General features: G+C 36.3%; 1 long non-coding RNA gene across 2 annotated transcripts in view; it reads right to left on the bottom strand.

The window, feature by feature from the left end:
* Positions 1-3,344: 3,344 nt before the first annotated feature.
* Positions 3,345-26,798, bottom strand: part of LOC131738186 (uncharacterized) — a 64,803-nt gene continuing 41,349 nt past the window's right edge. For both annotated transcript variants that reach the window (XR_009329743.1, XR_009329742.1), the window contains exons 2-3: positions 24,055-24,220; positions 3,345-3,939 (exon numbers count right to left, since the gene is read on the bottom strand). This is a non-coding gene — a long non-coding RNA (uncharacterized LOC131738186). The remainder of the gene's footprint in view (positions 3,940-24,054; positions 24,221-26,798) is intronic.

Here is a 26,798-nt window from a genome sequence, read left to right on the forward strand (position 1 = left end):
AATAATAATAATAATAACTACTATCCACCAAAAAAAAAGTTAATTAAGTACTATCAGTTGGTTCAGTGGGACCCATTGTTTATTTGGTCTAGACAAATGAAATTCATTTCACAAATATGACACTTTAGCAAGAGAAAACAACATTATTAAAATATTTCAGAGTAGTTTCATTGCTCAGATGCAATTTGGACATGTGACGGGCACTTTGAAGACAGATGGGATTTGTGCATGAGCCGCAGGAGACGTTTGTCTTTTGCTCCTTCGATGATGGACACATGGAACACCTTTTCCTTTTATATTTGGGAATATCATCTGCAGGGATTGGGAAGGCAGTGGAGTTCTGAGAATATCCTCTGTAAGCAGAGTTTGCAAGGTACTTTAGTGATGGTCATTCTGCGCTCCATAAAGGGACGAGCTAGGGCTTTCCAATCACCTTGAGGAATACAGAGTGTTAGACTCTCATCTGGGGCTGCAGACATGTAGATAATGCAACTGTTTATCCCAGCAATGTTTAGAATGGCATGACATAGTGCCAGTTGCCAAAATAAGTTAAAAATAAGTATCAAAGTATTATGAAAAGTGTATCTGAAAAAAAAGAAAAGCTTTGTTCTTTTCTTCTGCAACCTATCAACTTCATCTGACTCTAGAACGAACTCCTCGTAGCTCCAAATGATACTAATTCTAAATCGTATGGTCGATCAAGAAATGTCACCCAATTACTACCCACGGGTCCCTTGGACCAAAATACCCACCTGTTCAAAAACAGAACTACCAGCCCAGCAAGAACACCACCATACAACTGGCGCTGACTTGACATGAAACTACTAGAGGTGAGCAGCTGCGCATAGTGCTGCGCATAGTGCTTCCCTCAAATTTCCCAGCACTAATTTCCATGAAGTCGATTCACTCTAACTAGCAGAGAGATTCAAGTTCAGGAAAGTTCAGCGAAGTACAAACTGTGCAGATTGGGCATGGTTAGGGAATGGAGAAAAATAGCCAACTGTTGTACACAATTTTTCTCCAAACCACTTCCCCTTGAACAAACTGAGACTGCTGTTTATTCAATTCGCAATAGGAAGTTGCCAAAGTTAAGTTGATCGACTTGGAGGAAAGTTCCGTTCTTAACCAATCACACACAGACATAATATACAGTTTGGAAAGTCCGCCTGAGGTCGCCAGTTGGAGCACCCAATTTGGACAAGTTTATCACTATAAACAAACATCACAAGCCCCTTTATCTAATCTCTGGTCCTTGTTTCTATTTTCAGGTCGAAAAAGTCCCTTGGGTCGACATTGTCAATACCTTTTAGAATTTTGAATGAAATTGAATATTTTAGCCTGTCTGCATACGACATGCCTTTTAAACCTGGAATACTTCTGGTCGCTCTTCTTTGCACTCTTTCTAGAGTGACTCTTTCTATAGTGATGTAATATTAATAGTTAGAATTTTATTCATAATATAATTTCTTAATTTTTTATTTTTTTAAAACAAATCTGCGAGCCACCCAACACTAAAACCTTAGAGAAAGTGAAGTGCGGTGCACCTCTCCAACGTCAACCCTGGAAATCGTTAAGTGTTTACCGCCTAATCAATAAACACATTTCTTGATCAACAGTTCTTAACCAATCACACACAGACACAATAAACAGGTTGAAAAGTCTGCGAGATACAAAGACAGGCTAATGCAAGGATCAAAGACTGATACTTTGTGACACAGGTAATGAGTGATCTAATTCAGCGGTTTTCAAACTGGGGTACACGTGCGCTCCTCAGAGGTTACGCGAGAAAAATCCTGTAATGGTGGACAACTGATTTTTTTTTTTTTTTTTTACCACATTGTAGTACTTTGTGACTTAACAGTCGAATTAACAATGTTGAATCACCTTTCAAATAAAACCACAGCCGTAGTGGTGTACGTTTCCTTTCTGTTGGGCGAGGTTAACACCCAACCGGCTGCTGACAGCGAGAGCGTTACGCGCACATGGCTAAATTACATATTTAAACAGCAGGGCGGTGGTTCTGCAGTCTGTAGGCAAAAAAAAAAAAAAAAAAAAATCATTGTATGATGTTGCTTCTTTTAAAAATGTGTAGTATTTACTAGGTATGTTTACTTTCTGGAGTTTAAATGTTCAGTGTTTGTAGTTTAATCAGTTCAGTGTGTTTTACCTACCTTTATGTTTTTAAATAACAGTATTATTGAGTTGAGCAGGCGCTGGGCCACCCTAGACAGTGAAATCACTGTGCTGGAGCTGGAGCGACACGACTGTGTTCTCTTTATTTGCAATGCTTTATGTGTTTTCTCACTATGACTAATTCGTTGAACTCCTTTGTCGAGTGATTGCATTAGCCTACGCATGTACGCCGCTAATTATTAGGCTAAAAGAAAATGCACAGTATTATTAGTTCATTTTAAAACACAGAATAACATACCCTTTACTAATCAGGGTGTAGTTTTACTGAAATCTGTGATAAAAAGCAGGCATGTCCATCACATTGGTTGGTAAGCATTTAAAAAAAAAAAAAAAACTCAGTTAACATCAATAAGTGGGGGTACGTGGTAGACTTGATTTTTTGGAAAGGGGTACGGGGCCTAAAAAAGTTTGAAAACCACTGATCTAATTCATCTCCACATAACCATCTGCTGTGCTGTAACGTTTTCAACAAATGGACCAATTGTTTCCTTAAAAATTTCCCTCACCCTAGAATAAGAGAAAGGCTTTTGTGTCTTACGAAGATTATTGCCATATTTAGTCATGGCCAAAACCCTTAAAAATAAATCTTCTGGCCCAAAGACCAAACCTGCTGAGGCCAGGTAACTGAGAAAAAACACAGATCCCATACGACGGACTGGCAGGAGCATAGTCAAGTGCCTTTTCTGCAATCTTTTCTAAAATACAGGCTTTAACTAGCAATTTCTTACTCACTGGCTTGTCAGATATCCATTTAGCAGCTTCACATGCCAACTGCGAAGAAACATTTAGCAAAGAACTGTCAAACCCTACCAATTTGTGCATGTAAGATAACCCATACACAATACTGTTGAGTAAGGAAGCAGAAATACCCTCATCTGACAGAGAAATAGAGAAAGAAAGGCAGGATCTGATGGAAGAGAGTCCACATTATTAAACTTGTCCCAGTTAACCCATTTCTTATACTTAGCATTAGCAGATTCAACTTTATAGACATTTCCAGAAAAAACAGGCATAAGTAATAGATAATAAAGATTCTGGAATCCTATCCAACAATCGGGCCATGAATGTCGATCTTTCACCATCTGAAACAACAGGAAATATTAGCACAAAGACATATTCATTTCATATGAGAAGAAATTATATAGAACACAAACACAAACCACATAACCTGTACTGATTTAATTCTATAAATGATTAGATTTAAAAACACATTTCAGGACAATGAAATCAAATTTACAGGGAATTCTGCCAATTAACCCTTTGTAGTGAATACCAGGAATTAAATTCTGACAATCATCAGATAAAACACGGAAATCAACAATGTCCAGTATTGGTACACAGACATGGCCCAAATGGCGCAGACCCCCACTTAGGGATAATTAAGGTTCCCATTGCCTTATTACATTCAATATGAGACAGCACTCTGTTAATAACTGGAATGGGGAGGACAATCCAAATATTAGGTGCGTTTACACTAGCGTTCCGGAATCTTTCCGATAAGATTCTGGGACAGTCTGTACCAGAACGGTGCGTTTACACTTGCTTGAAACAGTGGGGGGAGCAGACTCTACTTTGAGGGGGAAAAAAAAAAAAAGAACCTGACGCCCTGCTGTAGTGACGACTGTAGTTTTTTCTGCTGCTCATTCAGTGCTTGTTGGATCCTGCCTTTGCTCCAGATAGATATTAAAACCCTGCTTTCTTCTTCAGTGAAGCTGCACAAGCGTCCTTCAGACATTATTTCTAAATCTGTAATACAAAACAATGAGGTTTAGCCAGTAGTCGCTACACATCGAAAAATGTAAACTACATAACAAAAAAACATGCAACCACCGCTGTTAATTGTTATATCAAACATATTACCAATACTTAATATAAAAAATACAGAAATGCGCTACACTTACTTTTTTAGATGCTACAAGTTGGAGTTGGAGTTTAAATTTGCTTGTGTTCCCGCTTTCAATTCCAATGCTTAAATGAAAAGGCAGCACTGTGATGACGTTTCTGGTTAGCTTGCAGTGCCTGCTGGGTATTTTCTGCAATCTTTCCAGAATACATCCTCAGTGCGTTTACACTGAAAAAAAGTGACTGGAATTCGTCCTCTTGTCCTCTCAGTCCGGAATACGAACTCAACATATGAGAGGATAAGAGGGCGGATTCCGGAACATGTTCAGTAGCGTTTACACGAGCAAAATCCAAAATCCTTCCTTTTATCCTCTCGATCTGGAATATTTGTGCCAGTGTAAACGCATCTTTACTCCAGTCTTGTGTAAAGGCGTCTACGACTGTTGCGCCACAACACCAAAATCTGCTATTGAACCTCTCGACTTTTGTGGGGTATAAACTGGCAAACCGATCAATGGAATATGGGCCCCAAAGATCATTCAAATAATAAAAGATCTAATTTGACATTCCCCATTGATCCCAATCAATTATCCTGCTGAAATAATCAGCATTTGTGTTTTCTTCTCTTGACATCGACTGCATTTGTAAATCAATACCATTTATAAAACATAATAGTTCTTCTTATTGTCTGCAGAATATTCTGCCAAAGAATCATCCTCATATTCTTGCACTGTAACCCAGCAGATTTCTGATTTATCTGCCATGAGTTTCTGTATACTATTGATCAGCTCAGTTCCATGTTGCAGGCTTTCAGTTACATCATATAAGTGTCCTGGCTCAATCTGATCTGCAGCTGTTTTCAATTGCTATTCATTGCCTTTTGTTTAAAAGAATACGTGTCCTTTTGTAACGTAACTAAATGCGGTTGTGAGTTCCCCTTTTGATCTTAATAGGGTTTAGGTGCACACATAGTTCAGTTGCAAAAGGCAGTGAGAACCGCACTAGTTAATCCTGTTCGGAACAAGTAGCGAGTTTGGTTATTAATTCAGTTTGGTTAGTTAATGCACAGCAACTGTGTGTGTGTGTGTATTAAAATGGCACTAAAACAACCACAGTAGGTGCTTGTGCATTTCTGCACTAGTAATGATGTCATAGTTTATCAGACATTTCCGTGTGATAAACATGACTACGGACCGCGAACTTGCTTGGCCCAAAGAAGAGACCAAAAAAATAATAAATGTTTGGTCTGAGGAAGGCCTCCAGGCTAAACTGGGTGGCAGCAAATTCAATTCTGGTCGGAAGATCGCCCAAATGTTTCGATCTACCGTAATGGTACTGCAGATCGTCACCACTGTATTTAGCAGTGCAGAAAAAGTAAAAACGATGCCTCCGCTGGTTTTGCAGAAAAGAGCATAGCTGCCCTTGACAAGCTCTCGATCGATTACGTACTGTACTTTCTTCCAAAAGCATAAACAAAAACACAGCCTCCATGCTGCCGCCACACAAACCTAGCGAATGTCGTGTAATGGTGGTCAGAGTCCAGTTGTTAGTTTAAACAGGGAGTGCACTCACTTCAGTAATGAAAGGCGTGTGTATACAACAAACTACTGCAGCAAGTGCAGTTTGTTAATACGGTTGTCGTGCCAACCGCTGTGTGTGTGTGTATGAGGCCTAAGTCTCCTTTCAGGGCACCCACTCACTGATTGACATCCGTTTTCAAATTGTTTTCGCTTTCTCTAAACACCTTTTGCATTTCCTCAAAGAAGTTAAACTGAAAAGAAGCCGAAGCTGAATTGTCCAGATTAGGCTCTTGAGCCTGAAAACACTGTGATTGAAGCGGGGTGGCTTGCATGTTGGAAAAAAGAGAACAAAACCAGAAAGACAGACCTGCGAGTGCTCTGTTAGTTTTAGATGACTGAACAGACCCCCTCAATTCTGAGCCTAATAAACCCCTTATAATTAAAACCTTCACACACACCAGGTGAAATGTAATTCACAATTATGAATGGACTTTCCAGCCCTTTGTCAACCCTATAAATCGCAAAGAAAGTGTTTACTGCCAAATCTTCCAGAACCGTCAATAAACATATTTTGTGGAATCTGTGTGGGAATAATTTATCATACGTATTAATTTCCCTTCCAATTTATGACCCAGGATAGGTGAATAATATTATCAAAAAAATCCTCATTTTTTTTAAAAAAAAAGTTACTTTTTTTTTTTTTTTTTTAAAGTTACATTTTCCTGTATACTACAGTATACAGGAAATGTAACTTTTTTTTTTTCCTCATCATATTCCTAAAACTTAAATTAATGGTACAGTATTTATGCATTAAGATCAATGAGTGTCAGGGTCAACAGCTTTTAAAAGTGAATTTCACAGCCAGTACCTGTGGTTAGGAACTACAGACCACTTTAATATTCAGCTTTTTTCATATTTATTCATGTCAAACACTTACAGAAATATATAAAACTAATTATTTTTTTTTAATGTTTTTTCTTTAAAATCTCGAAATCTCAATCTGTTTGCTGCAAAAGCACCTGTGAAGACCCAGGCATGGACCTTGTTGCATGGACCTTGACACCCAGCCTGCTAGCCTCTCAGTTGCTTGAGTTTAGCTATGTACTGAGCCTGAGAGTCTGACGGACTGGTGATTAGAATAAATGTATGGTCATTTAAAAAGTAAAGGTGCACAGTGTGATTGCAGGGAAACAGTCATTTCAAACATCACATTTACATACAAAAACATGTACTTTACAGGGGGAAAAAAGCTGCAGTACAAAAATAAAGAAATAAGTAAATACATTTGCATTTCTACAAAACATAAGATCAATTAATTCAGCAGTAATATGTTTATCAAGCCAATTTGTTGCCTCTGCAGCCAAAGTATAGTGATATAGGGCTGAAGGATTCACACAACTTCATTTAATGTTTAAAATCAAGTGTTTTTTGGTTTTCTTTTAATAAAACAACCTTAAAGCCATAACACACTCCATGGTGTGCAATAACACACTCCATGGTGTGCAATAACACACTCCATGGTGTGCAGTTGACGTCATGTGTTATTGCTTAAAAGGCATGTATGGCTTTCCAGTTTGTGGTTTCTCTTGCATAGCATAACATTTTAAGATCATGAAAATGAAGACTCGACAAAATGGACAGTGGAACGAACGCAAAGATATTTTAGTTTCTTGGTAGGGAAGTTACAATTTCAATTTGTATGAATTAGACACACACATTGAAATAAAACCATATGCAAATGAAATACTGGACATTTTTTTAAAAAAAGGCATGCGTTTATTTTGCACCTATATAAAACATTTTTTTATATAGTTCGATAGTTTTGTGTAAAAAAAGAATGGATGCAGTTGTCTTACATTGGTTGATAATGGAACCTTTTTAAAACTTCATCTTAGGTGTGTGAATATTTTAATATCATCTTAATTTTATTATGAAGTCTAGACAACACTACTTTTTATTAAACATTGTTTTTAAATAAATGTATTGTGACGGTTGTCATTTTGTTCAGGTATTCACTGTGGTTGTGAGGCAAGAAAGGCTCCTTTGAGGCAACAAATGATAGACTTATAGAGACACTCTCAGACATTAGCTGAATTTAACAGGTAGAGTTTACCAACATATCCACTTTGCTGTTGCCATTGGCAGGTGAGGCAAGTATTAACACACACCTACTGTACATGTGGATAAAGGGAAGATGCATTTTAAGCTAAGACTGTCATTCATAAAGCTTAAACTAAAAGCCTACAGAAGATACACTATGCAATATCCGATAAACTCCAAACGAACACCAGGGACAACTACTTATTCTGTGTTCGCTTACCCTGATCCAGGGTGCAGTTTGCTGTGTTTTGTTGTACAGTGCACACTGTGATTCCCATCTGTGCTGTTATTTGACTTCAGCATTTCTCAGGATGCCTCAAAACATCAAAACTCCAGAATAGTACTTTTGGTTAATACCAGATATAAAGGGTCAATTTACTTTTCGAACAGTATAAAAAATAAACAGCACCGATAAACCCCAATTTTTGGTCATAAACTAAAAGCCAGAAAAATCTCAAAATATAAACACTGAAAAGGGGAATAAATAAACATTAAAAACTATAAGCCCTATCTATAGAGAACATCTAAAAGTCAGCTGACACACGTTACCACAATGAATAACGGTACAAGAATAGTCATTACAAGGTTATTCCCCTGATAAGATTTGAATGCTTTATTGAATGGCTATATCACTAAAATTTGGAGTCACTTTTTTTCACCTGAAAGAATGAATCTCGCTTGACGTCTTCAGCAGCCGGGGGAGAGTGGGCTCCCGAGATATGGAATCCCCAAGCCCCTAACGAAATCCCTTGCAGGAAGTATGAAACCAGGGCCTTTTCCTTTTGATGACATTATGGGTAAAGAGACTCCACCTTACCGATAGTGAGTAAATGCATTAGGGCCCAACCCCCACCCACAGTTTCCTTTACACTGCAATTCACAAAATGCACTGCAATAGAGTTTTTCTTTAGGCCACGTGATCACCACACACACAGAGCCTGTGATGATTTTGAGATTCTTATGATTGCTTTCAAAGAATTTCTGAATTATAGTAGGATTTCCACAATTCACACCAATATTGCAAACGTAATAGTGGAAGTTGGTAGGTTTTTCTACAAGGAAAAGAATACGCTTTGCTTTCCACCAGGCTTTACCCTTACTTATCACAGATCCGTATAGTAAAGCATTGACCCTGTGTTAATATTATGCAAAAATCAGATGTGATGTGCATTTAACGACATTGTGATCCTTTCAAAGATTCAATAATCAAGCAGAGATGAACATCAAATATTTGACTTTGACGAAGAATAAAACGTTTTTTTTAGGTTTTTTTTTCAAGTAAAACACTACTGGAAGCTTTTTGTAAATCGTGGGAACATGTTAATGTTTGATGTCAGGTTAAGCTAGTTTTGAAGACGAAGCAACTAAGATCCTGCTACATTTTAAACTTTCCAGTTCAACTTGATTTGGCAATATATATCAGACTGTAAGCCATATCCAAAGAACTTACTGTAGTAAATGTTGTCCATGTTTATGTTAAGACTGTAGATTATGAACACTTCTCCAGCATGTTAGAGACTTTGACTTGAACAATTACTAGTTACATTATTTCTAAATCATTTCTCCTGTGTTTTTCCAAAAATAAAAAGAGGGTACACAAACAGCGCAACTTGTAATAGATATCAAGAGGCTACAAAGCATATTTTTCAAAAAGGGTATCTATTTTTGCCTTGCTTTAAATATATTGTGTTGCTGTAGCTGGTAATACTGTGATTTACAAATGGTTAATCATTGGCTCAAAAACACCAGTTACAATTTTGAAATTAATAAAATACCGTACTAGTCGCTTTATTTATTGGTTTGGTAACTTGTTGTTTTATGGAGTAAAGCTCTTTGAGATTCTAACCCAGTACTTTTCATATCAAACAGTCACTATGATTAAAGGTTACAGTAAATGTACTGTGTCTAGTGCCTATCAGACACACACTGACCTACAACACAGCTTCATATTCCAAATGATACAAATATGGGTTAAAGTGCAAGCTACCAGTTCTAAAATTGTGGAGTGCATACAGTTATTAAGCATCGATACTGAAGAAACCCCTTTTAAGATATATTCATGTTAAAGAGTTTCTTTACAACAAATACATATATTATGCTTAATAATTGCAGAAAGTTAAGACTGAAGTATAACTTTACTCCCTTGGCAATGATGCAATCTGTACATTGCCAGGATATGCTTCTAATCAGGTAGATGACGTCTTGGGGGATCCTTTTGCTTTCTTCTGTCCATGCAACACCTCTGATGTCACATGAGGGTTAAAACGCTGACAAACATGACGTCCTAGAAGGTGCCAAAGATGTTCTGTGAGATTAAGATCTGGAATTCTTGCTGGCCAGTCCATAACCTCTATAGTCTCCTGCTCAAGATAACGCATGACAATCCTGGCAGTATGATAACAGGCATTATTGTGCAACACAACAAACTCAGGGCCAATACACAGGGTCCAAGACTGTCTATGAACCATAGCGCTGTTAATCACAATAATACCCATGTGACCACCAATGCAGTTTCCTCTCCACACCATAAATGAATCCCCTCCAAAAACATCCGTAGTCAATGATGTTGAATTGAGAAAATCGCTCTCCTCAGGTTTTCCATACTCGAACATATCGATCATTAACGGACAGAAGAAATCTTGATTCATCAGTGAACAAAACAGGTGCCCAATGATGAAGCTGTCAGTTTTGGTGATCAAGGCAGTAATCAGGAGTCTGTTTGGAGTTCTAGGATCAAGTGAAGAGCTAAATGGGGATACATGCTTTTAATGGAGGTCAGCTAGTGCAAAATGCATCTCAGCTGTCACTATGTATTAAAGAGCATGACACAGGTCTACCTAGCCAATGCCTTAAAGACTTGATTGTATCTTCATGGTTTTATTTATGAGATTATTTAATGATTTCTTCTTTAGCAGTGCATATATATATATATATATATATATATATATATATATATATATATATATATATATATATATATATATATATTCAATAGTTCTGTTCTTTAGGCAGTGATTTAACCTAACATGTATACAGCAATCGTTTTAGTATAAAGGAATGTCTGCAGAAAACGGGGAAGCTATTGCATGGTTTGTCTGTTTTAGTGCCAACCTGAAACCACAATGGGGTCCTGCCGTAGCTTTGATATATACAAAGGCGTCCTCCTACTGTTCCACTAACAGCATGATTTCAATTGTAGGTCCCCGTCCAAGAAAAAAAAAGACACAACTTTGTTTAGCTTCTGAGTGCTAGGGACTCACTGTCCACCTAAAACAAGCAAAAAGTGCTTTTAGTTTGCAATCATGCATATGTCAGTGACATACCCCACCCTCCACTCACCCCCCACGTGTGTAAATTCAGAATGTAGTAACTTGAAAACTAGATCACTATGACCTACATCCACTGCATGCACATTTAAAAATGTTATGTCAATCTGACACACAGTGAGAAGGACAGATGCATCCAGATTGTAAAATTGTCCTTACAAGAAAGTTTCATAACCTTTGAATAAATGGTTAAATCTAAAGAGTGACATTCAGACAGATGGATGGATATACACAGTACAGTACAGGTTACAGTACCAGCAGGGAGATGTGTAGTCACTTTGTCCTGGCTTTCCAACATACACAAGTTAAAAAAAACTAACTATTAACTTATTATTATATTTTATGAAACTCTGTGCAGAATGTGTATTGTATTTTTCTCTTTTATTACATGATCAATGCATGTCCATTATACTGGAAACAGTAGCAAGACATATGCAAAATAATGACCATGAAATGATAACACCTATTTTAATGTTATATAATTTTGCTATATAGAAACATTGTTGCCGTCTGTTTGTTTTGAAAGATTTCAAAATAATGGCTTTTGGAAATCGGCCAGCTATGCTTCATTTTCTTGGCATGAAAAAGTCAAAAGTGAAAGTAGATTGACACCTAATACCATGGAGGCAAACTGTTACACATCTTTATTTAGAAACACATCGTACATGTTAGAAATACTGTATAACTACTATAATTTGGAATTACCTTTTCCACTTCAATCAATTTTACCTATATATAAAAATCTCCATCGACTGAAACAAAATGAGTGTACCGCCTTTGAAGACAACCAACCTAAGATTTCTAAACCAGAATATATTTCCTGTTTCTTTTTGAACATCACAAGCCTTAGATGCCAAACTACTCTTTCATGGTTAACAATCGGGGGACCTCTTTATGTTGTGGAAGGACAGCTAATTTCAGTAGGAATATCAGGTAGTGCAGTAAAAAAAAAAAAAGTCCAATATAGACACAAGTAAAGCATCCTCTTACTCATTATAGTAGTTCACAGATGACTCTGTGTTGTTGGTATCAACAGGTAAATTTGTGTAGGAGGCAGAAAAAAAGATTATTTTATATTTGTTTAGCCAGGCTTGAGGTTTATTGTCTCTTTTAAGTTAACGCAGCTAGTTTGTTGATTCAGAGTGAAAATGGGAATTCACAACTTTTTCTATTTTCCTGCTCTGTCCGCAAATTAGGCTTGTTTTCGTTCACACCGTCTATCCCCACTCCCCACGCACGCACACACACATACATACACCGATACATACGCACACACGTACAACTGGCCAGTGGAAAAGAAAAAAGGATTACTCATTCATCCATTCTTCAAAGCTTTCCAGACTTCGAGGGGTGGGTATTTCGTCTCCTCAAGGATAAATATATAGGTAAGCTGTGCACCTGTACACATTATTGGTGATTTGTGAAGTTAGCAATTTGAAAACCTTTTACTGTTTCTTCAGACACGCATTGAAAATGAAGTTTATTCTTTGTTGCCTTGTAGTCATTACAACCAGTGCAGTGATGGGTGCTCCATTGAAGGACACTAGAGCATTGAAGGAACTTTATAAGACTGTAAAACGCTTGCAAAATGATCATACGGTAAGTTAGTGTATATGCATATATATTTGTATGTATTATTTTAATATGCTTTTTTATTTAATTTTTGTTGATATGAGAATAATACCATTATTTTTGATTTTTTTTTTTTTTTAGCTTAAGGATGTAGATCTACACACTCCTTATGGCGTAGAGGTAAGTACTTGGTTTAATGATTTTATTGCCTTTTCGTGCATATTTTGTAAAACGAGATTATAGTTTTTCATTGTGCAGCACTGTGTATATAATATGCTTCTTATAATACTGAGATGTGCATCTAAAGTCTCTTGCGAAAAGTTTAGACAGTGAGTGAGTCACATTTAGTTTGACAGTGCACCCACATACATTGAACACAGCAGTAGTAAACAAATAAAACATCAATTACATGCACGTGTGTTCACTAAAAGAAACATGCACGACTCTCCTTGCTGTGTTCTGATGAAGGTAGATGTGTTTTATATCAGAAAGTTAAAAAACATGATGTTCACAATAAGGGCTGTGTTTGCTGCAGTGTGGTGATCACCCTGTGTTATTTAGATTACCTAGACATGCAACCTCCTGTTTCAGGGGATTTCAAGTAGCTTCTGTACATCAGCACAGATTATCTTTAACAATTTAATTTACACAGCTTCATAGTTTATGGGCTAAACTATGAAATATTCTTTTTGACTGGCGTGGGCACCTTATTTGAAGTGTGCAACATTATTTCCTAAACTTACAAAGTTGTAAGTTAACCTGTTAGTTTCTAGGTCCTATCAGAGTATGGGGGCAAATTTACTAAGCATTTGCACCAATGCTATGTTTCAGCTGTTTTCTAGTTTTGAAACGTACAGTGTTTTTTATTATTTCATTTTTATTAAAAAAAATATTCTGGAGCAAAAGCTTAAATCACTTTGTTAAGTCAGTGAGGCAACAGCATCATACTACCAAGGAACCTTGATTAACATTATTCATCTTATTCACCAAAATTCGTTTGTATCCTTAGTGTGCTTTGCTCTGAACGAAAGCTATATAACATTACAAAACATGAATTCTCTTAATAATGACTACTGCTATGACACATTTTATAATAAGTGGTATCTGTCAACCTGAAAGAGAGAAAGCAGTAACAGTAAACCAGGCTTATTAGGGGAACAATTGAACTGCATGCGTGTCAAAATGAAATGGTTTTAGCCGTTTCGAGAACCTTGGTGACTAATTGTTCAGGTTATTGTACTGGTGTTACAGTTGTTGTGGGAATGGTGGAGGCTGCCTGATTTCTGTGATGATAAACATTTGGCCATAGCTGCATGTGAGAGATTCTGTATTTTTTTCTCAAACATAACTTTGGTGGTTATCACCCATAGTACACTGTTTCCTGTAACTTCCTTTTTAAAGACCCTAGCGAACTCTTTGAGAAACCTGGTGTACCCACCACATTAACATAATAAACCAATTGTGATGTTTTAGTTTTAGTTTTTTTTTTTTTTTTTTGGTTCTTTTAGATTGTAGTTATGGATCTGTAAATTCATCTTTGAGTTTCAGTTCTTCATTTCCAGTCACACTTTAGTATAAAGCTATTATTAAGCTATAGGGTAATTAAAATGACTTGTAATCATTAACAAAGGATAACATTGTATTACATTACTGTACATATTATTGGACACAGTCCAGATGGATAGTTTGTTTTCATGCTATAAAGTAGTTATAAAGTATTATTTATTATACTGTTATAATGCCAGTTTATAGGTTGCTGTATGATACAAGCTGACATCCACTCTACAGGAGGTCAGAGTTGGGTGAAAATCAGCTTATATCTTACAAAGCTATGCTATATGTTTTTGAAAATATATAGTTCAATAAGAATAACTAAAGAGTATAGATCATTTTAATGTGACATCATTTCCATTTGATACAAACTAACTGACACAAGCCATCTGATACTGTACAAAGAAATTAGTGATTTGCAAATTACAGCATATCAGAAGGTACTTTTCCCTCTTGTCAAAGGTGTTTACTCAGCAAAAGATGACACATTTGTCTCCATAACATTTGCTGCCTTTGAAGTTATCATTACATACATACAATTCTGAAAGTGTTTTCAGTTTCAGCTGGAAAATGCAGCTTTTTTCAGCAACTTTTTTTTCCAGTAAGCAAGCTTAGTTACGGTAAAAAGTGCTTATTAGCTCAGTAAAATGTTTAAAAATAACACACCTAACAGAACAATCTGCAAACATGTAGATAAGAATGACACCGCATCTATGGAAAGTAGGCAACTGTTTAAACAGAAAGCCTGAATGATTCCACACCCCAGCCTCTTTGGTAGATCTGTCTTTAAACAGCAACCTGAACATGAAGGGGAATTACAAATGGCCTGGGCTAGTAGCAAAGGGAGCTAAAAACTGAACTCAACAGCAACCTGATAACACATGCACACTCTTTCTTAAGAGATAAAAGCCTCTGAAAAATAATTGCATGGAACTGTGTACAAGGTCTGTACAATAAATTAATCACAAGCTGTTTAAGTTTTTTAAACAGACCATGCACAATTTATGAATTGCTGCAAACCCCAAACTGGTACTTTTGCAGAAACAATTAGTATGGTAAACTTTGATATGAAATGACCTGCTGTATAATGCAAATTGTGTATTTGGCATATATTTGATCTATTGCTGGTAAAGGCACACTTTTTGCTCATCTGTAGTAAATTCATCCTGTCTTTTTTTTTGTTCTAGAATGACTGCCTTGTGCCCGCTCTGTGGTGCTTTGTGGATAATCTAGAGAAAATTAATGTCAAATCCAAATACATCAGCATTATTACTTCGAGGATGCCCAAACGTATTAACGTAAGTTTTCAAAAGATCATTTTGGAGTTATATGTTATTTGAAAACCCACTTTCATCATTTGAGTATTTATTATTATTATTATTATTATTATTATTATTATTATTATTATTATTATTAGTCGTAGTAGTAGTTTTTTTTTTTTAAAGAAAGGCAGACTGCCACATGCAATGCCTCTTTCGGACGTGTGTGAACTTCATGGAGCTGGACTCTCCTACAACGGACCTTGAGCTTGTTTGGAGGTTCTAGGTTCTAGCAGGGGAGCAGCTACTCTTTCATGCCCATCCGAGTGCAGAGCTTCGGGGGTCTCATATGGAGTGATGAGGGAGGAAGGGGACACCCAATAAGCCAGATCAGCCAAACAAGTCTTAGCGATCAACGGGGAGATACAGATGCCACAGCCAGTTCAACCCTAGTAAACACACAAGTTGGACATAATGTTACAACAGTAGACCCAATGCCATTTCACTGTAGCATAGTTATTGTATCTGTGACATAACATATTGTTTACTGTTGTTACAGGACCCATCATGCAAACCATGTGATTATTTTAAGAAGACTGACAGACACACATTTCTGTCTAGCATGAGGGGGCATATAGAGCAGGTAAGACTTATATGCAACTATTACATATATTTAAATTTAATTCATACTTCTGTGACTGGAAACAACATCTCTGAACACTGCATAACAATGAAATCCATCTGTTCTAGATTTTTCAATCGTGAATCTAAAGAGGAATGTAACTGCCACATGAAAAGACTGGAAGACTATGTTTACAAGACACTATTCTTAAGGTGAAACAGTTGGAATTATCATGCATTATATATATATATATATATATATATATATATATATATATATATATATATATATATATATATATATATATATAATTTTTTTTTATATAATCTTATTTATGTTTTAGACAACAAGTACATGTATTATTTATTTCTTCATAAACTCTGACAAAGCTAACATAGTTTAACCATCTAAATGACTTGCTTCTCTTTATTGTAATGCAAGAATAGCAATATCATTTTGCTATCATTGTTTTTTGTTAAAGACATTTTACATTCCCAAAAAGTATAAAATGTATGTGAAATCTGATGGTGGCCAACACATGCTTCAGCTTACAAAGTTTAAATATGACAGACTGAAAGCATGTAATATATATATATATATATACTTATCTATCTATATTCAGAGAATGATAAGCCTGTTGGATCTAGCTTATATTTGTGTTTTTACATAAGAGTTCTGCTTCTTGATGTGTCCATTGCCAGTATTTGAACACTATCTCATTTTGAGAAAGCTATGTTTTAATAGAAATAATTTAAATTGGACTGCTCGTTTATAATTGTATTTTATAAATTATTGTTATTGTGTTATTTATTTCTGCTGCTGGGTGGTAGATTTGTATTTGCAAAGATGTGTACCTACTTATATAAAAGAATGTATAGCTTAATATGGAACAAAGCAACTGTAAACAACTCAATGCTTGTAAGACAGTAGATGGTGAAGTAAACCTTTTGATTACAGTACAGACTTTACACTGAAATTCATAACCAATGTGGTGGGATTTAAAAAAAAAAAAGTTAAACCAGTTCCTTGCTCAGTTTAACTTGACTTGTCTTAATAGACAAGGTACAGTAGAAATCCAACTGATTTGTAACAACACATAAAATAAACTATAGTATTGCCAAAATCCCTACAACATGAATATATTACCTTTAGCAGTACAATAGAATACTAAAGTGTCAATATTTGTATTTGTAAATGTTACTGTAGCTGAGGAACATTTTGGAACTATAGTTAACCTTCCAAAAGGCCAGGCTGTTCAGATATGTTTATAAAGCCTTTTAAAATACACTGTGAAGTAAAACTTTAAATTATTTGCACAGCATTTAATATGAAGTTGTTCCCTCTTCACTTAGTATGATCAAGGAGCATTGTTAATCGTTTACCCTGTTCTCCAAGATGAGACCTGTTTAACTGCAAAATTAACTAATTGATACCTCTTAAAACACAATACAATGTCCCATTCAGCCAATGTTCTCCTGTTCTGTACATTAGCACCATCTACTGTAAAATATCATAAGCAACAACTTGTATCTCAGAATTTTTTTTGTTTTACTATGGAGTATTCTTAATCATTCTGGGGTATTTATTTACAGATCAAAAAACTAGTTGCCTCATAATGAGGATTCATATTTTTGTTTGTATTATTATACAAATACATTTATAATAACATGATTCTTCTGTACTATTTTAGTTGCATACTATTTTAATGCTATAACTATTTTAATGCTATAAAATATTTACGTTGGTATTACATATTATTTATTTATAAAAGCCTTTAATTGGAATGCATTGTAACAAATTAATTTATCAATAAAATGTTTTAAAACTATGTTTAGGTTCTTGTCTTTTTTTTTCACCCTTCAGTCCCTAGAAACTATGTTCAACTTTGTACTAAAACAGTATTCATTGGTGTCTGGTTAAGGCGTTCTTTTTGGTTTCCATGACCGTTTACAGTCTACAAAAGTGGCACCAGTTGCATGTAGCCAAATCCCCTAACCTTCTTGCCACTGTGAGCCAAACTAGCTCCTTGTCCAGTCCTAAATGTTAGGGAAGAAACTTAGGAAATGACCAAGTTAGGAATGTTCTGCAATATACCATTTCCTATCTTAAATTAAGATAAGAAAAATAAGTTCAGAGACCATTTTCTATAATATCAACTCTCCTAAAGTTGTAGTTTGGATATTCTATCTCTGAAGATAAGATAAGAATGTCACTTAGGATGCTTTTGTAATATGGCTCCTGATTTACCATTCTCATGTTGAGCCTTTGCACGCACAATCTCAATGCTTCTAAATTTGTTTGTATGTGAAATTTGCTTCTAGCCCCAATTACCCATTGTGGCAGGGCGAAAGCCCTACATGTGAGAATAGTGTGTGGGCGAATATAAGGTTGGCAGGGATGAGGTTAAATCTGTCCCTGTTAACAATCACAGGTGGAATGTGGCCATTATCTAATTAGATAATTAGGGGCTAATTGGAGGAATGGCCACATGTATATGCCACATGAAGAAAAATCCTTTGTTTAGTGAAGGTGAGTTTGGGGTGAGTGTTAATACTGTGTGTTGAATGAAGGTGAATGCCCAGGCCATGTTGTTTTGCATGTTTGTCTGTTGTGTGTAATAAACATGCACTACAGCACTCACTTTGGACTTGTGACCGTGTATGTGTTTTGTGTGTATGTACTCGATTATTGTTATTATTTACAGGACTGCAACCCATAATTATCCACTGCGCAATACGCATCACTGTGTATTGCCAGCCCTCCTTTTGTTTACTGTTTGGTCATCAGATCGCTTGGATTTACAAAATAAAACAGAAACCATTTCACCCGTACTTTGTTGTATGTTTTTCATTGTTGCATTACTGCACCTGCACTGCACCTGCTCTACACCTGTGCACTAATTACCACTTTGCCACATACACCTTAAACAGTCAAATGGGCGTTCCATGTGGAGGAACTACAGTATTCTAATAACGGGTGCAAATGTGGCACTATGGCACTAGATTCTAGTGTCAGGGTACCTCATATAGCACCAGCAACATTAAATTCTCGTGCCACTAGACATGTTCAATTTTTTTTATCTATTTGTTTTATTCCTTAGCAACCATATGATGATGATAGTTTCTCATTGGGTCTGGACTACTCACATGACCTGCCCACACTCATCCACATACACAGGAGAGGTTTGTGTCATGTGGGAAGTTTTATTGCAGAAACTGGTTGCAGGAGGTTAATACTTTGGCATCTGTAATGGCAGTTCTATGCCAACCATTTAAGTCATTTTCTTATAATACAGTATAATAAAAAAAAGTAATGTGTACTTCCATGTTAATTAATACTTTAATCTAGAATCTAAATTATGAAAACTGATACTCAAAAAAAACACTAACCCATAAGCTTTGTGAGAAAAAATATCCCCCCAAATCCTGCTGAACCAAAGAATTTCAGTTTGTTGTCTATTCAACTCCAGGCTGTATTAAGTACTATCAAATGATTCACTAGTCTGTGTATGGCCGGGTTTCCACACAGTTTAGAAACTCCAAATGCTCTCTCCACTGTCATGATTTATGGGACGTAGCATGTACATACCATACACATTCCACACGCTAGTGCACGTCTAAAAAATGATTCGACTTTAAAGGGTGGGTAAATCACCTTCTCACACTAAAATGCGGTACAATTGATGAAAAACTCAGGTTTTTTTGCATGGAAACATGTCCAAAAGCCGTTCCTTATGATGATTATGAGACTCCAGCACTAAAAATCCTTTTTTGTGACGTAACCCCGTGCAACTCTCTACTATAACTAAAGGCCAGATCAGGCAATCCTTGATCTAAGATCTGCTGGAAGTAGCCCATGAAAGCTTCTTTGACCAAATAGGAAATAAAAAGCATACAGTATGATGGGCTTGGAGACCTCTTCATTCAATATGTTATTTGCATTTGGAAGGAGAATTTCTCGGACTACATGGAAACTCAAACTACCCCAAAGGTACTACCAAAATAGCGTGACAAAAAGGTGAGACTTATTTATCTTTTTCCATGGAAATCTGGCCTTATTGTCTTGGACAGATTGCTGTTACATGGTAAAGCCTGCAGAGGGAGACATCTTACATAAGAACATGATCATTTATGATCTGAAGTATCACCTTTCAACGTTTTACATGTTGAGAACTGCACAACTTATTGTGTTGACACCTGCTTTGGATGTTCCTTATATATTTGTTTTAATTATTTAAAAAATCTATTTGGTTAAAATAAAATCCATAGTAATCAGCTTTTAAAAAATGTCATACATACATACATACATACATACATACATACATACATACATACATACATACAGTAAACACGGACCGGAGAGGAGGAACATAGTGGAACATTTTTGTCCTGAGGGACAAAAATGAGCTGAGACTGCAGTACATATTTAATATATGAATCAGTCAAGAAAATAAGTAAGGTTGGATAGTACATATGACATTATATATTTTGTTTAAATATAGCTGATACAGCATAAGTAAATAAATAAATAACATAAATAAATAAATAAAAGGGGGCTCCCGAGTGGTGCATCGGGTAAAGGCACTCCGCCTGGAGTGCAGAATGCGCCCTATAGCTTGGCGATCGCTGGTTCAAATCACTGCCGACCATGGACAGGAGTTCCCAGGTAGCGGCAGACAACTGGCCAAGCGCTGCCTGGGCAGGGAAGGATTACGTCGGCTGGGGAGTCATTGGCTGTACGGAATTCAGAACTGCGTGGTCCTCCGACACTGTAAGTTCTGAAATGGCTGCACAGCGGGCTTGCAGAGCGAAAAAAAGTGGATGGCTGACGGCACTCATTTCGGAGGACGCGTGTGCTCATCTTCATCTCTCCAGTTTTAGTTCAGGGATTGCAACGGTGAGCTAGGTTGAATAATAATTGGACATTCCAATATTGGAAGAAAATCGTGAATTAATGAAAAATAATTGTTCAAATAAATAAATAAATAAATAAATAACAGAAAATGTTTTTCGAAGTTCATACCGCATAGTTATCAAAGTCTTTTTGGCGTACAGCTCTCCGTCTGGCTTGCTGACTGCTGCATAATACAGTTTAGATCCCTGCCGTCATATTTGTTTACATGGTCGAGCTGAATTAGTTTGAATTTCAGAAAGTCAGAAAACAGTGACAGTGACGTTTTAATCACCATTTTACTGTTTCGAGCATCTTTCTTTTGTAGTATGTTTTGTAATTCTTTTTCTGTTGTTAAGTCACAGAATTGCTGTTCAGCAGTTTTTTCACATTCAGGCATTTTCTCTTGTTGTGAGGAGTGGAGGTGAAGGGCGTTCCTTTCAAAAGGGGCGGTACTGACAGTGATGTGAATCAATCACATGTAAGAGGGAGACTATTGCCCAGTGGTGTAAGGATGTTAGGGCAATAGTTCAATCTATTTTGCTCCTATGGTGAGGTTTTAACCAATCACAGGCCTGAATTTCCAAGCACTGATTCATATATACATATATTAGAGGTCGGCACAGGTACCCGAAAACCCGGGTACCTGTCAGGTTTAAATTACCCGACCCAACCAGGATCGCTTTTTACTACTAAGGTATTGATTATTAATTTGAGAATTTAAAGAAAATGTAGAAAATATGACAATGCAGTTGTAAGCACAGGTTTCTGGTTGGTGTAATAAAGACAACGTTAAAACAAGCTTTGCATTAGCGGCAAGTACACCTCAATAATAATAACTACAGCGACTATTCTTCTCAGGAACTAAATCGAAAAGAAAACAACATAACAACATCCTTTATGTCAGTGATAACTCTTAATTATCCATTAATAATAATAACCATGTGGCATCCAATGCAGAATGCTTTATCTACAGTTATTGCACAGATATAGTTTCTTATGAAAAAGATCAACTAAGTAGCCTTTATTTAACAATAAATAAACATATAACTAAAGTATTGTGAGCAGTGTACCCCAGAAATTTATCATTTTAATGAAGTAGATTTACTAAGAAAAAGCATACGCACTCTAAAATGCGGAGGTGCAAAGTACAAAATTAAATCAGTATGAGAAAAACATTACTCACACACTTACTAAACATTTACCAATTTTGTTTTGGGTTAAATGAAAGCATTTGTGAAGCACATGAAAATGCTAGTGCTTCCTCCCTGGAATAAAATATTTCCTTCGCAGAGTTTGCAAATTCATTTTTTTCCTGCTTGATAAAGAAATTCCACACAATGCTTTGCTAGGGTGCCATGCTAATGTAAGGCTGAAATATGTATTTATCAGTTTGGATATGGAGGACTGCACCTTTAAGTTTCGTTTTGTATTATTGTGTTTGCCAAAGAGAGACCGATGAACAATAAAGTTAGAAAAAACAGATGTGACAAAAAGGGATACACAGTAAAAGCGAGAGAAAGCGAAGAAGCAGTAAGATGTTCTCCTTGCCTATACTTTTGTTTTGTATAAACTATGCTGTTCCGATTGAGAACATAGTGTAAAACCTCCATTATTGGAAACCTTGCATTGTCCTGAATCAATATAAATACAACATTACAATAACAACAACAACAACAACAACAACAGCGGAATATGGCCAATAGATGTTGCAAAGAATCCCGCAGCATGATGCGCATTTAACATTAATAACTGTATTCAAACTGAGGTGTATTATTATTATTATTATTATTATTATTATTATTATTATTATTATTATTATTATTATTTTGATGTTCCAGTACTGAAAAAGGTTACACAAGTCATATATATACACTGCTGTGCAAAAGTCTTAGACATGTTGCACTTTTCTACTCTGGCATTATGAGCATCAACAATTTACTCAAAGCCTCCACTAGTGTTTCTACTATTATAACAACCTTGACTTGCATAAAGAAGAAAAAACATTGAGTGAAATAGCTTGCATCACTCGATTTTCAATGTGTGGTATCTGAAGCATAATCAGCAAGTACAGAGAAACATCATCTGTAATTGACAAACCCAGGACTGGAAGACCCAAAAAGCTGTCTAACAAGGATGAGCAATACTTGAAAATACCTTAAGGAATAGAAAGAAGACAAGCTTTGAATTGACAACATAACTGGCAGAAGGCACGTGTCGTTGTCCATCAAATCAACAGTACGAAGGTCACTCTTGAAATCAGGACTTAAAGGATGTGTTGCAGTAAGAATACCTCTGTTAAGAAAGGGGAACAAGACTAAAAGGCCAAAATATGAATAAGAACACAGAAATTGGACTATGGAACAATGATCAAAGGTGCTTTGGACTGTTGATGGATGGACAATGACACCTTAGCCTTCTGCCAGTTCTGTTGTCAATTCAACGCTTGTCTTCTTTCTATTCCTTAAGGGTATTATCTTCAAGTATTGCTCATCCTTGTTAGACAGCTTTTTGGGTCTTCCAGTCCTGGGTTTGTCAATTACAGATGATGTTTCTCTGTACTTGCTGATTATGCTTCGGATACCACACCTTGGTGCGAGCTATTTCACTCAATGTTATTCCTTCTTTATGCAAGTCAAAGTTGTTATAATAGTAGAAACACTAGTGGAGGCTTTGAGTAAATTGTTGATGCTCATAATGCATCAGAGTAAAAAAATGAAACATGTTTAATGTTGATAGCGGGAAAAACAGGGTATTTCTTGTTTAAGGAAAATAAATCATGCCAAACTGAGTGTAAATTTAAGTTGTGCATGAGTATATATATATATATATTATTATTTATTTCTTAGCAGACGCCCTTATCCAGGGCGACTTACAATTGTTACAAGATATCACATTATACATTATTTCACATTATATAGATATCACATTATTTTACATACAATTACCCATTTATACAGTTGGGTTTTTACTGGAGCAATCTAGGTAAAGTACCTTGCTCAAGGGTACAGCAGCAGTGTCCCCCACCTGGGATTGAACCCACGACCCTCTGGTCAAGAGCCCTAACCACTACTCCACACTGCTATATATATAGCTTGGTACTATATGCATTGATAGTGTTAATGAATATAATTTAATTTATTTTCAGTATACATATTATTTATTTAGTCTTTACATACCTTGTTTTTTTTATGAATTATGGGGAATCCTTCCATTACAAAACAAAACAAACCCTGAGTCATGCAGCTGACATCTGAATGAGCAATCCTAAACCTGTTGCAAATCACTGGCATTCATGCATTTTCTGACCCTTTTAGGCCTCCACATTATGACGCTGGCATATATCTGAAAGATAGAAAGAAGAATAAAAGGATGAGCCCAAACCCAAGCTTGTTTAATACTTTGTGGAATGTTATTTGACACAATCTGGGAACCATATTCCAGTGCAAGCCTCTAATAACTTTCAGTGTGAAATGTGTCCTCTCTGGGGTGCGCACAGGAACCTTCAACAACAAAGTGACAATTAGTCCAAAAGGTAGCATAAGAACATAAGAAAGTTTACAAATGAGCGGAGGCCATTCAGTCATCAACACCAGGCAGAAGGATATCTACATCATCATACGGAAGGAAACGCAAATGGATGGAGACACATATGGATCACATTAGTTTACTGTAAAGCTACGTCTTAGTTGGTGCTTATCTTGGCGAGAGCAGAGTTCAAATCAGCATGAAGTTTTAACATCTACTGTCATGTAATTGAAATCATTATTATTATTATTATTATTTAAATTCAAGTAACCTTAGCGTTTAGACAGAAAATAAAAAATCACAACACCAACATAGAAAGAGGTTATAAACAAGCCCCAAAGTTTTTTTCTTGTTTGTTTGTTTTTTTCACCCTAAACTGTAGCTTCATACTGCTAATGTCATTATCAACTGGTAATAAAACTTGTTTTAATTATTATGAATTTAGCTGTTTTAGAAATCTTTTGTTTCAAAGAAAAGTTTCAAGTATTCATAAGATTTTCTTTTTATCATTGTTATATATTGTTCAATATTTCTTATGTTTCCCTCTCTGGCAATATACAATTTTTCCATATTAATAGTATCTAACAGCACCACCAGTAGCTGACCATGTACAACAATTGCTAAAAAAGCAAGAGTCTGTGTGTAATCACGTGACTGTGTTTGTTTCTCATGGCTGCTGCCCATCAGCTCTCTCTAGAGGGCGCCAAACCCCAGACAGTCAGCATGTCTTCACTTTAGCACCCTCATCCGATATGATACATGTGGTTTGTATGTGTTCTTTTAGTCATTACTGTACATTACAGTGTTGTGCAGAATTTTATATTGAATTTAGCTCCATTTCATGTTTTACATATGCTTTCTCTTTTTCAATTAATGTCCAGTGATGTAACATTCATCCGCTAACTAAAAAGTATCAAAATCAGAATATTTAAATGCATTTCTTTAAAGTAGTTGATAAAAGAGATAACCAGTATTTAGCCATCTGTGAAGGAACCCAAGCTTGGTTCTACCACCATGCCAAAATGCATGGAGAACATAAAAACATACTGTAAGAAACGTTTCAGAATGAGAAGGTGTTCAGCCCATAAAGGCTCGTCCCTTGTTATCACACCATTCCCCCCACTTGGGGGGTCTAATTTAATAGGACATAATCAGGACATGTTTTCAGTGTTTTAGATCGTACTATGTAGGATGTTTCATGTATTTATAACTGTGTATAAAAAATGTGCTGCTTACCGTCTGTTCTAAACTCAGTTTCCATTTATGCCCTCTTGCTAAATTTGAAGTAGTAACTTGGGTTCACTTTACCATTTAGGATTTTATAGACTTCAATCAAGTCCTCGCTTTCCCTTCTTTTTTCTAGGCTGAAGAGTTAATTATTTCAACCTTTCCTCATAGCACATGTCAGTAAGTCCTGGGATTAGCTTAGTTGCCCTTCTCTGTGCCATATTGAGTGCAATGATGTATTTTTGGAGTGAGGTGACCAAAACTGGGCACAGTATTTTAGATAGGGGCTAATTAGGGCATTGTATAATCTTAGCCTGACCTCCCTAGACTTGTATTCCACACTTTCTATAATATAGCCTAACATTGTATTTACCTTTTCAACTGCCTCACCACATACTTTTAATTATGACTCCTTTCCACTATAACACAGGGATCCTATTCAAAGTCTTTGTTCCCTATTTCCATACAATTCATTTTATACTTACAACCTGGGTTTTTATGCCCATTATGCAATACTTTACACTTCTTAACATTAAAATTAATTTGCCACAAGTCTGCCCAGTTACAGAGAAGGTACCAAACCCTTTGAATTAACTGGTCAGCGAGTCCCCACACAGCACAGACGTTCTGAGGGTGTGTGAGCGTCCTCCGATCTCACAAGCCTAAAGCCAGAATCGATTTTAAGCCGAACAATCTAGAGCAGACGTGGGTGGGCTACCGATCCCGGAGAACAGGGACCAGCCCTGCCTCTTATCCAGTCTGAATGTGCTTGGTGTCTGGCCAGTAGGGTTCGCTGTTGCGCAATGAGAAGAAGCGATCCCTGCCGGTTTCCCACCCCCCACCCTGGGAGCGTGAGAGCAAATGTGACACCCCTCTCAGGGTCCCCAGCAAAGTTTCTACCCTTGTTTCCTTAAGCACCATTGGATGAATCTCATCTGGACCAGGTGATTTGGTTTATTTATTTATTTTTTTCTTTTTTTAATACCTCTGCTTGCTGTCCTTACATGTATTTTTTATTTCGTCATATCACAATTTACAATCATTTCTATTCTGTCCTGGGGGTCTGTACCATAGCCCAATAAAAAAAAAAAAAAAAACTTTTTCCTGCCAACATGCCTTATTATTATTATTAATTAGTCATTTAGCAGACGCTTTTATGCAAAGCGAC

Source organism: Acipenser ruthenus, chromosome 1, assembly GCF_902713425.1.
Source record: "Acipenser ruthenus chromosome 1, fAciRut3.2 maternal haplotype, whole genome shotgun sequence".
NCBI lineage: Eukaryota > Metazoa > Chordata > Actinopteri > Acipenseriformes > Acipenseridae > Acipenser > Acipenser ruthenus.